Raw genomic sequence first — 10,601 nt, 5'->3', positions numbered from 1 at the left:
CAGCATAATGGTTTATGTTTTCTCGCATCCCAGTCAAAGTATATTGTCATGGATCATTCAAACTTGTCGAGCTTGCCTAAATTCCTAGCACCAAGTAGAGATACTACTTGTGTTGCCAAATATCCTTAAACCCCAGTTTTGCCATGAGAGTCCACCATATCTACCTATGGATTGAGTAAGATCCTTCAAGTAAGTTGTCATCGGTGCAAGCAATAAAAATTTCTCTCTAAATATGCATGACTTATTAGTACGGAGAAAACAAACTTTATACGAGCTTGTTATGGAAGCAATAAAAGCGACGAACTGCATAATAAAGGTCCATATACAAGTGGCAATATAAAGTGACGTTCTTTCGCACTAAGATTTTGTGTATCCAACCTTAAAAGCACATGACAACCTTTGCTTCCCTCTCCGAAGGGCCTATCTTCTACTTTATGTCTGTTACTTTATGCAAGAGTCAAGGTGATCTCCACCTTTCCCCTTTTTCATTTTATCCTTTGGCAAGCACCTCGTGTTAGAAAGATCCTGGTATATATCCAATTGGATGTTTGTTAACACGAATTATTATTGTTGACATCACCTAAAGGTGAATACATTGGGAGGCAACATTATAAGCCCCTATCTTTCTCAGTGCCCGATTAAAACCCCATAACCATAAGTATTGCGTGAGTGTTAGCAATTGTAGAAGACTATATGATAGTTGAGTATGTGGACTTGCTGAAAAGCTCTATTCTTGACTCTTTCCGATGTTATGATAAAATGCAATTGCTTCAATGATTCAGATTATAGTTTGTTAGTTTCCAATAAAGTTTATGTTCCATACATGACATTGTGAATTGATGTTACTTGAGCATAAGAAATCATATGACAAAATCTATATAAGTTGCTATTATAAGAATGATCATGATGCCCTCATGTCCGTATTTTATTTTTATCGACACTTCTATCTCTAAACATGTGGACATATTTTTCGATTTCGGCTTCCGCTTGAGGACAAGCGAGGTCTAAGCTTGGGGGAGTTGATACGTCCATTTTGTATCATGCTTTTATATAAATATTTATTGCATTATGGGCTCTTATTTCACGTTATGTCACAATACTTATGGCTATTCTCTCTTATTTTGCAAGGTTCACCATGAAAGGGGGAATGCCGGCAGCGGGGATTCTGGATGGAAAAGGAGCAAATATTGGAAACCTATTCTGCGCAGCTCCAAAAGTCCCGCAACTCCATGAAAGTCATTTTTGGATTTAATAAGAATTATTGGGCAAAGAAAGTACCTAAGGGGGCCAACACCCTGGCCAGGAGGGTGGGGGGCTCCCCCCCTACAGGGCGCGCCCCTGTCTCCTGGGCCCCCTGGTGGCCCCCAGGTTCCCATCTTCTGCTATATGAGGTGTTTTATCCTGGAAAAAATCAGAGGAAAGCTCACGAGACAAAACTCCGCCGCCACGAGGCGGAACCTTGGCGGAACCAATCTAGGGCTCCGGCAGAGCTGTTCTGCCGGGGAAACTTCCCTCCAGGAGGGGGAAATCATCATAATCATCGTCACCAACGATCCTCTCATCGGGAGGGGGTCAATCTCCATCAACATCTTCATCAGCACCATCTCCTATACAAACCCTAGTCCATCTCTTGTATCTAATCTTGTATCAAAACCACAAATTGGTACCTGTGGGCTGCTAGTAGTGTTGATTACTCCTTGTAGCTGATGCTAATTGGTTTACTTGGTGGAAGATCATATGTTCAGATCCTTTATGCATAAAATATGCGTTGTGAGTAGTTACATTCGTTCCTGAGGACATGGGTGAAGTCTTGCTATTAGTAGTCATGTGAATTTGGTATTCGTTCGATATTTTGATGAGATGTATGTTGTCTCTCCTCTAGTGGTGTTATGTGAACGTCGACTACATGACACTTCACCATTATTTGGGCCTAGAGGAAGGCATTGGGAAGTAATAAGTAGATGATGCGTTGCTTCGTAAGGGGCTGATTTCGATCCATATGTTTCATGTTGTGGTTAGGTTTACCTTAATACTTCTTTTGTAGTTGCGGATGCTTGCAATAGCGGTTAATCATAAGTGGGATGCTTGTCCAAGTAAGGTCAGTACCCAAGCACCGGTCCACCCACATATCAAATTATCAAAGTACTGAACACGAATCATATGAGTGTGATGAAACTCGCTTGACGATAATTCCCATGTGTCCTTGGGAGTGCTTTTCTCATTATAAGAAGTTGTCCAGGTTTGTCCTTTGCTACAAAAAGGATTGGGCCACCTTGCTGCACCTTATTTACTTTCATTACTTGTTACTCGTTACAAATTATCTTATCACAAAACTATCTATTACCTACAATTTCAGTGCTTGCAGAGAATACTTTACCGAAAACCGCTTGTCATTTCCTTCCACTCCTCATTGGGTTCGACACTCTTACTTATCGAAAGGACTAAGATAGATCCCCTATACTTGTGGGTCATCACCAGCCTGTTTGAAGACCCAACATTCTCAATTAGTATGATTGGCTAGTTTTTCGGGGGTGCCGTGGATTTGACATGGACGATCGAGTATGCGATCCAGACTGGGCGGGCCTGGATTGTTTCTCTTAAATGGTTTTTCCGCTGACCAGACTTGGAGCCATTGAATCCGGCATTCATGGCCGTGTCTTTGGCGTTATCGCCATTATTTTGACGCTTGTGTCTGTTGCGCCGGGGCTCCTAGTTGCTATCTCTGGTGTCGGAGGTGCAAGGTTTACATGAGGTGTTGTTGCTACGAGCTAGCCAACTATCCTCGCCCGCACAAAAGCGGGTCATGAGCGTCGTAAGGGCTGCCACAGACTTCGGCTTCTCTTGGCCGAGGTGTCGGGCGAGCCACTCGTCATGGATGTTATGCTTAAAGGCCGCTAGGGCTTCGGCATCGGGACAATCGACGATCTGGTTCTTTTTAGTTAGGAACCGAGTCCAGAATTTCCCGGCTGACTCTCCAGGCTGTTGGATTATATGACTTAAGTCATCAGCGTCCGGAGGTCGTACATAAGTGCCCTGAAAGTTGTCAAGGAATGCATCTTCCAGGTTCTCCCAATCGCCAATGGAGTTTTCAGGCAGACTGTTCAACTAGTGCCAAGCTGGTCCCTTGAGTTTTAGCAGGAGATACTTGATGGCCTGGAGATCATCACCGCGGGCCATATGTATATGGAGAAGGAAGTCCTCGATCGATACCGTGGGGTCTGTTGTCCCATCATATGATTCAATGCTTACGGGTTTAAACCCTCCTGGGAATTCATGTTCCATTACTACATCAGTGAAGCATAGGGGGTGTGCGGCGCCTATATGTCGGGCTATGTCGGGACGCAGCTCGGATGGAGCCGGTCTGTGGTAGTCCGCACAGACAGATGTGCATTTGTCATATCCCACGTGATGGCCGTCATTGCACATTAGGGCGTGCCCCCGTGATCCGTAGATCGATCTGGGCTATCCTGCTTTGTTTTCCAAGTCATACCGCAGGTCATGTGTGTATCCCTGAGCTTTTGTGTTTCTATTTGTTCGGCGATGGGGTGCGGGCTAGTGTTCGGACTGATATGCCGCTTTATCTCGGCCACGCGGTGGTCGGTCAGCCGCATCATGCGCTGGAAGTGTGGGCTCTAGTGCCTCGTCCTCGAATTGAGGTAGCAGCCTCCACTTCGGGTAAATTTTAGTTGGGCGCTCGAGCCCGTATTCCTCGGCTTCTAGGACCTCGGTCCATCTATTAGTGAGTAGATCTTGATCAGCTTGAAGCTGCTGCTGTTTTTTCTTGAGGCTCTTTGCAGTGGCTATAAGCCAGCGCTTGAAGCACTCCTGCTCAATGGGATCCTCTGGCACGGTAAATTCTCCGTCGCCGAGGCTCACCTCATCCTCCGAGAGAAGCATGTAATTATCGTCCTCCGAGTCTTCATTCATGGCCTGTTCATCAGGGCTGGCTTGGCCGTCCTCCCGTCTGGCTTTTTCGAAGCTTGGCTTGGCGGAGTCGTCTTCGTCTTCGACATCATCCAGAGTGCTATTGTCTCTTGTGCCAGTATTGCTGTTTTTACCATGGCGTGGTTTAGAGTGGCGCCGCTGACGTCGGTGCTTCGGCTGCTTCTCAGGAGGCTTATCCTCAACTGTATCATTTTTGTCCTCGCCATTGTCTTCTTTGGGTGTATCCACCATGTAAATGCCATATGACAAGGTGGCTATCCAGCACCCTGTGGGCGGTGATTCCTGTTCTTCTCTGGCATCGTCGTCCATACCGTCGATGTCTTCGGAGTCGAAATCAAGCATGTCGATCAAGTCGTCGACAGTGGCTATCAAGTGTGTGGTGGGTGGGTCACAAAGTTTTCGTCGTCCGCTTCCCACTCTAGCCGGACATAGTTCGACCAAGAATCTCCTGCCAGGGAGAGGGATTTCAACGAGTTTAACACATCGCCTAGGGGTGAGAGTTGGAAGATGTCCGCAGAGCTGAACTCCAAGATCAGTGCCCAGTAGGGTTCGATGGGCGTGGATTCACGCGTTCGGAGCCAATGGCCAGAGACGAGTCTGAGGTTCCGATGACAGAGGCCTCTCTAGAGGTTGGACCTATGTTCGACTCTAACACCGTTGATTTTGCGATTTCCGTGGCGGGGTTGAGCTTCCCTATAGCGACCCGACCTGAATGGATCAAGTCTCTGTGCATCAGTATCATCCCAAGATCGGTAATGCTAACACGCATAGTACTCAAGGATTTATAGAAGAGTTGCAATCACACACTTATTACGACAAAAATCTCAAAAGAGAACTTATTACAATAATATGGCTTATGGCCATCTAAATATGATAACAACGGAAGGCTTGGAAGATAAACTGAGTCCATCAACTCGAACGACATAGCTGAGTGAACCACAACGACCTATGGCACCTTACTCATCGTCTGAAAAGTCTGCAACATGATATGTTGCAGCCCGAAACGGGTCAGCACATAGAATATGCTGGCAATGTAACACATAGAGTAATGAACAGAATAAATGCTATCACTACATGCAATATGGCTGGTGGAATGCTCTATGGTTCCAATTTTTGCATAAAGCCGAATTTTCCCTACAACAAAGGAATACATTTTATTTAGCTCTCATGGTGGTTGTTAAACATTGAGAAGGTTCCTCCAACACAATCCAAATTAAGCATCATCAATTACCCAATCCAATTTATTTACTTTAGAGTGAAGAGATCAACATGATAATCCATGAACCAGATACTCAAGATGTCCATAACCGGGGACACGGCTAACCATGATTAGTTTGTACACTCTGCAGAGGTTTGCGCACTTTTCCCCACAAGACTCGATCTCCTCTGTTGAATTTCTCGCACTACAAGATGTTTGAGAAACGTATGACCGAGACACAGTCTTTCAGAAACATTAACTATTTACTCTGGATGGACAATTACACCTACTTTCCCCTACATCTGCTAGCCCACCACTAAAAGAGGTCATGCAACATACTCAACTATGCTAGAGCCCATAATAGCATGTGGCTACACACGGATATTTCTAGCATGAATAATCTTATGATCCCTTTGAGCCTGGGTGGAGGACCTTAGGATGATCACACGGAACCCCGAGATATCCTAGGACAACACTGGATTCTCCAGGTGCCCACAAGCAATCCACCCAGATGTGAATTTAAGTAGCCACCTTAAGTTAACCATTAATTAACAATACTCACATCTGTCATGGATACACTCACCCAATCCACCTCTACGATCATAGCATAGCACTCCTTAGCATAACGTAGAAGTAACTCCCAAAGGTTTGATAATAAAAGGGCAATAGGTTCTACCTCATCATCTACTTCCCAAAACCCACATATTATTCAGATCCTAACCATGCAATGTTTGAGGTTTGATCTAATGCATTAAAAATGGGTAATAAAGAGGTATGATCAAAGTGTTACTTGCCTTCCTGATGATCTGCAAAACCTAGAGACTCGTAGTATCACGCTTTGCACTCCGGGAATTCTATCACAATCAAACAATAGCATACATAAGTACTCAACTAAATGCACAGGTAAAACTCAAATAAAAATATCTAACCAGAAAGTTCAACTGAAGAACTCCGGTTTGCAAAAAGAATCAAATCAAACAGAGAAACAAAACTCAAACTACGAAAGAAACAAGTTCCGAATACTAATCCGGACTAAAGTCAAATTTTACAGTACCAAAATCTTATTCAAGTTTCTTAAACAGAAAGAGGGCTTCGAGACAAAGATCTAGGCGGTTGAATCGCCTGATTCCGACAAACGAGCGAAAAGATAAACTAAAACTAAGATCTGGGCTGAAATCGTGATCGAAAATAATCACGGAAAAACCCTGGAAAAAGAAAAACTGACGAATAGGCTAACGAACAAACGTTCGCTGTCTCCGGCTAACTGACGAACAACGTTCGTTAAAATGAACGTACGGACGAACATCCACTATTTAACTAAACCAAAAAAACCGAATCGGATCTAAAAAAAATATCTAGGGTTTTCGAAATAAAATTGATCGGTTTTAAAATAAAACCGGCGGCTACCTCGACGAACTCGATGGCTCCGGCGGCGGCACTCCGGTGGCGGCGGCGTCCGGCGGTGGCACGGCGGCGGGTGGCGCCGGGTGGCGCGGGCGGCGGCGGCGGACGGCGACACGGCGGCGCGGGGAGCGGCGACGGCGGGCTAGGGTTAGGGTTTCACGCGGGGTGGGCTGGCGGCTCCGCGGCTCGGGCCTCATGGATTTTATAGGCTAGCTGGGTGAGATGTTCTGGTCGGACATGGCCCGTTAGGTCGGTTGAATTTAAAAAAAATTCCATGCAGAAAAACAATTAAAAGAAATACTAAACAAACTGCAAAAATCCTGAAATAAATTTTCGCCGTGCTCTAAAAATAAAACGGACAAGGTGAACTTTTATTTGGGACTCTAATGCAATTTTGAAAAACGCATTTGTTTCCTAATTCAAACAAAATGGCATTAAAACTCCAAATAAAATTCTCATTTGATTTTAATATTTTTCCTCTAATATTTCTTTATTTTGGAGAAGTCATTTTATCTCCTCTCTTTTATTTTTATATTTTAAATATACAAAGAGAAAAATAATTAAAACCAAATGATCCTCTTTTCCAAATTTCTGAAAACTCAAATATGCAAATAACGAAATCCCAGCTCTCTCCGCGGGTCCTTGAGTTGCCTAGAATTTCTAGGATCAACCAAAAATGCATGAAAATCTGGGATGTTACATTCCCGTCCTCGGGTGGCACACTCTGCTCTAGATCTAGGGCCGGAGCAGTTACAGGTGCTATATCCTAAGCACCGTCCGATGGTTGATCTAGGTCATGCTCATTGTGGCTGTAGGGTGCAACTGTCTTGGGCTCGAATCCGTCGAAGACCAAGTCTCCACGGATGTCGGTGGGGTAGTTCAAGCTGCCAAACCTGACCTGATGGCCAGGGGCGTAGCTGTCAATCTGCTCCAGATGGCCAAGCGAGTTAGCCTGCAGTGCGAAGCCACCGAATATGAAGATCTGTCCGGGGAGAAAAATCTCACCCTGGACTGCATTGTTGTAGATAATTGAAGGAGCCATCAAGCCTTATGGTGACGACACAGTGGAACTCTCAATGAAAGCACCAATGTCGGTGTCAAAACCGGTGTATCTCGGGTAGGGGGTCCCGAACTGTGCGTCTAAGGCTAATGGTAACAGGAGGCGGGGGACATAATGTTTACCCTTGTTCGGGCCCTCTCTATGGAGGTAATACCCTACTTCCTGCTTGATTGATCTTGATGATATGAGTATTACAAGAGTTCATCTACCACAAGATCATAGAGGCTAACCCTAGAAGCTCGCCTATGATTATGATTGTTGTTGTCCTACTAACTAAACCCTCCGGTTTATATAGACACCAGAGGAGGCTAGGGTTACAATAGTCGGTTATAGAGAAGGGAATCTACATATCCGAATCGCCAACCTTGCCTTCCATGCAAAGGAGAGTCCCACCCGGACACGGGACGAAGTCTTCTATCTTGTATCTTCATAGCCCAACAGTCCGGCCAATGTATATAGTCCGGCTGTCCGAGGACCCCATAATCCAGGACTCCCTCAATGAGCATGATTGCAATGTTGTTAGTATGAACTCTTTAAATATCCATAGTTCTAATGATGATTGCACTAGTCATGATTATAATGTTTCTTATAAGCATGTCAACTTTTGTGGAGTGCACAAAGTTTGCAAGTACACACCAAATAGGGAAGATAGATTTTGCAAGAGGCATAAGTATTTAGAAACAAGATGGTTGCAAGAGAGGCTAGATGTTTGTGCTGAAAATTTAAATTTTCTTAGCCATCCTTGTGAACTTTGCAATGAACGTGGTCATTTAAATATCCAATGAAAATTGTTTCATGATCGAATCGTGTCCAAAAATTGTGATGACTTGATTTCCCTTGCACATCATAATGAACTTAGTTTTCTTGTGGGTTATGAAGAAATGAAACATATAACTAAGGATATGCCAGAATTTGTCCTTGATAAAGTTCTAGATTTTGATCTAGAGGAAATTTATATGTATTGTGCGGTGAATTGCATTGAAAATACTTATATTGCCAATTACATAAAGACATGAAAATAAATAGAAGATGAAGATAATACTAATGAAAGGGAAGATACCTCCCAATATCCTCCTGTTATTTCTTATGATGAATTCAGTAACGAGGAGGAGCCTTCTATTTAACCAATCTCACTAATAAGGAGCTCCAAAATGAGGATTAAACCCACACATGATGCGAAGAAGAAAAAGAAAAGATGGAGAAGCAAAGGTAAAAAGGAATCCCTCCCAAATGATGTTGCTCCTACTACTCATTGTGATGATAATAATTGCTATACTATTGGTGCTATCCATACTATTAATGATGAAAGTGATTATACTTATGATATGAAAAGGCCCAAGCTTGGGGATGCCATGTTCGAGAATTTGTTTGCTGCAATTAATGTTTGTCCCAAGCCTGGGGATGCTATGTTGAATGAAGATACTATTTTTAGTCTCCCAAGTTTTGATATGCAAATTTGTTATGATGATAGCATGCCTCCTACTTATGATGATTATATTGATGAAAGTGGGTTTGGAAGAGTGTCAACTTTAGGATGTAATGATCCCACTATTTTGGACGGTGTTAAATCTTATTGTGATAATTATAAAAGTGGCTTTGGAGAGGTCATGACTTTATTTAGTAATGATTCCACTATTTTGGAAGAGGTTTCAATTTATTATTATGAGAACAAAGTTGCTAATTATGATGATTATTGTGATGATACTTTTGCTATAAAAAGTAGTGATGATTATATTTTTAAAACTTGTCATGATTACGATTACCCTTTTTCTGAACATTACTCTTTTAATGTGGAAACAATTTATAGTATTTGAGTTTCTTATGATACTCCCAATATTCTGAATGAGAAGAAATTTGCTTATGTGGAGAGTAATAAAATTTATATGCTTGGGGATCATGAAAATAATGCTTTATGAGATAGTTATATTGTTGAATTCATTCATGATGCTACTGAAAAATTACTATGAGGGAGGAACACATGCTTGTAGGAATTGCAATAATATCAAGTTTCCCCTCTATGTGTTGAAAATCTTGAAGCTATGCTTGTTTTACCTTCCTATGCTAGTTGATTCTTGCTCCCATGAATTGTTTGATCACAAAATCCCCAGGCATAGGAAGTGGATTAGACTTAATTGTGCTCGTCATATGCTTCATGATGCTCTCTTTATGTTTCAATTCTTATCTTTTATGTGAGCATCATTGAAATCATGATGCCTAGCTAAAAATGCATTAAAGAAAAGCACTTGTTGGGAGATAACCCAACATTAACCCTACTGTTGTTGTGTGTACGCATATTAAGCTACCATAGTAATCATGTTTTATAGCTTTTGTTTTAATAAAGTGCCAAGTAAAGCCTTTGGGAAGACTTGGGTGAAAGTCAATGTGATCTTGCTGTAAGAAGCAGAAACTTTGCACTCACGAGATTAGCTATCATTTTTTTACAAAAGGGTGCTTTTCATTTGATTATTTATGAATAAGATTAATAGAAAAATTTCTCACTTCCACCAAGTTATTTCAGAATTTTTGGAGTTACAGAAGTATTCGAGAGTTACAGATTACTACAGACTGCTCAGTTTTTGATAGATTCTGTTTTCTATGTGTTGTTTGCTTATTTTGATGATTCTATGAGTAGTATCGGAAGGTATGAACCATAGATAATTTGGAATACAGTATATATAACACCAATAAAAATAAATAATGAGTTCACAACAGTACCAAAAGTGGTGATTTATTTTCTTATACTAACGAAGCTTATGAGTTTTTTGTTGAGTTTTGTGTTGTGAAGTTTTCAAGTTTTGGGTAAAGATTTGATGGACTATGGAATAAGGAGTGGCAAGAGACTAACCTTGGGGATGCCCTGGAAGGCATCCCCTCTTTCGTCCTCATTCATCGGTAACTTTACGTGGAGCTATATTTTTATTCACCACATGATATGTGTTTTGCTTGGAGCGTCATGTTATTTTATTTTGTTTTGTTTGATGTTTGAATAATATC

Source organism: Triticum dicoccoides, chromosome 6B, assembly GCF_002162155.2.
Source record: "Triticum dicoccoides isolate Atlit2015 ecotype Zavitan chromosome 6B, WEW_v2.0, whole genome shotgun sequence".
Lineage (NCBI taxonomy): Eukaryota > Viridiplantae > Streptophyta > Magnoliopsida > Poales > Poaceae > Triticum > Triticum dicoccoides.
The sequence above is the reverse complement of the archived record's forward strand: the minus strand, read 5'-3'. Positions refer to the sequence as shown.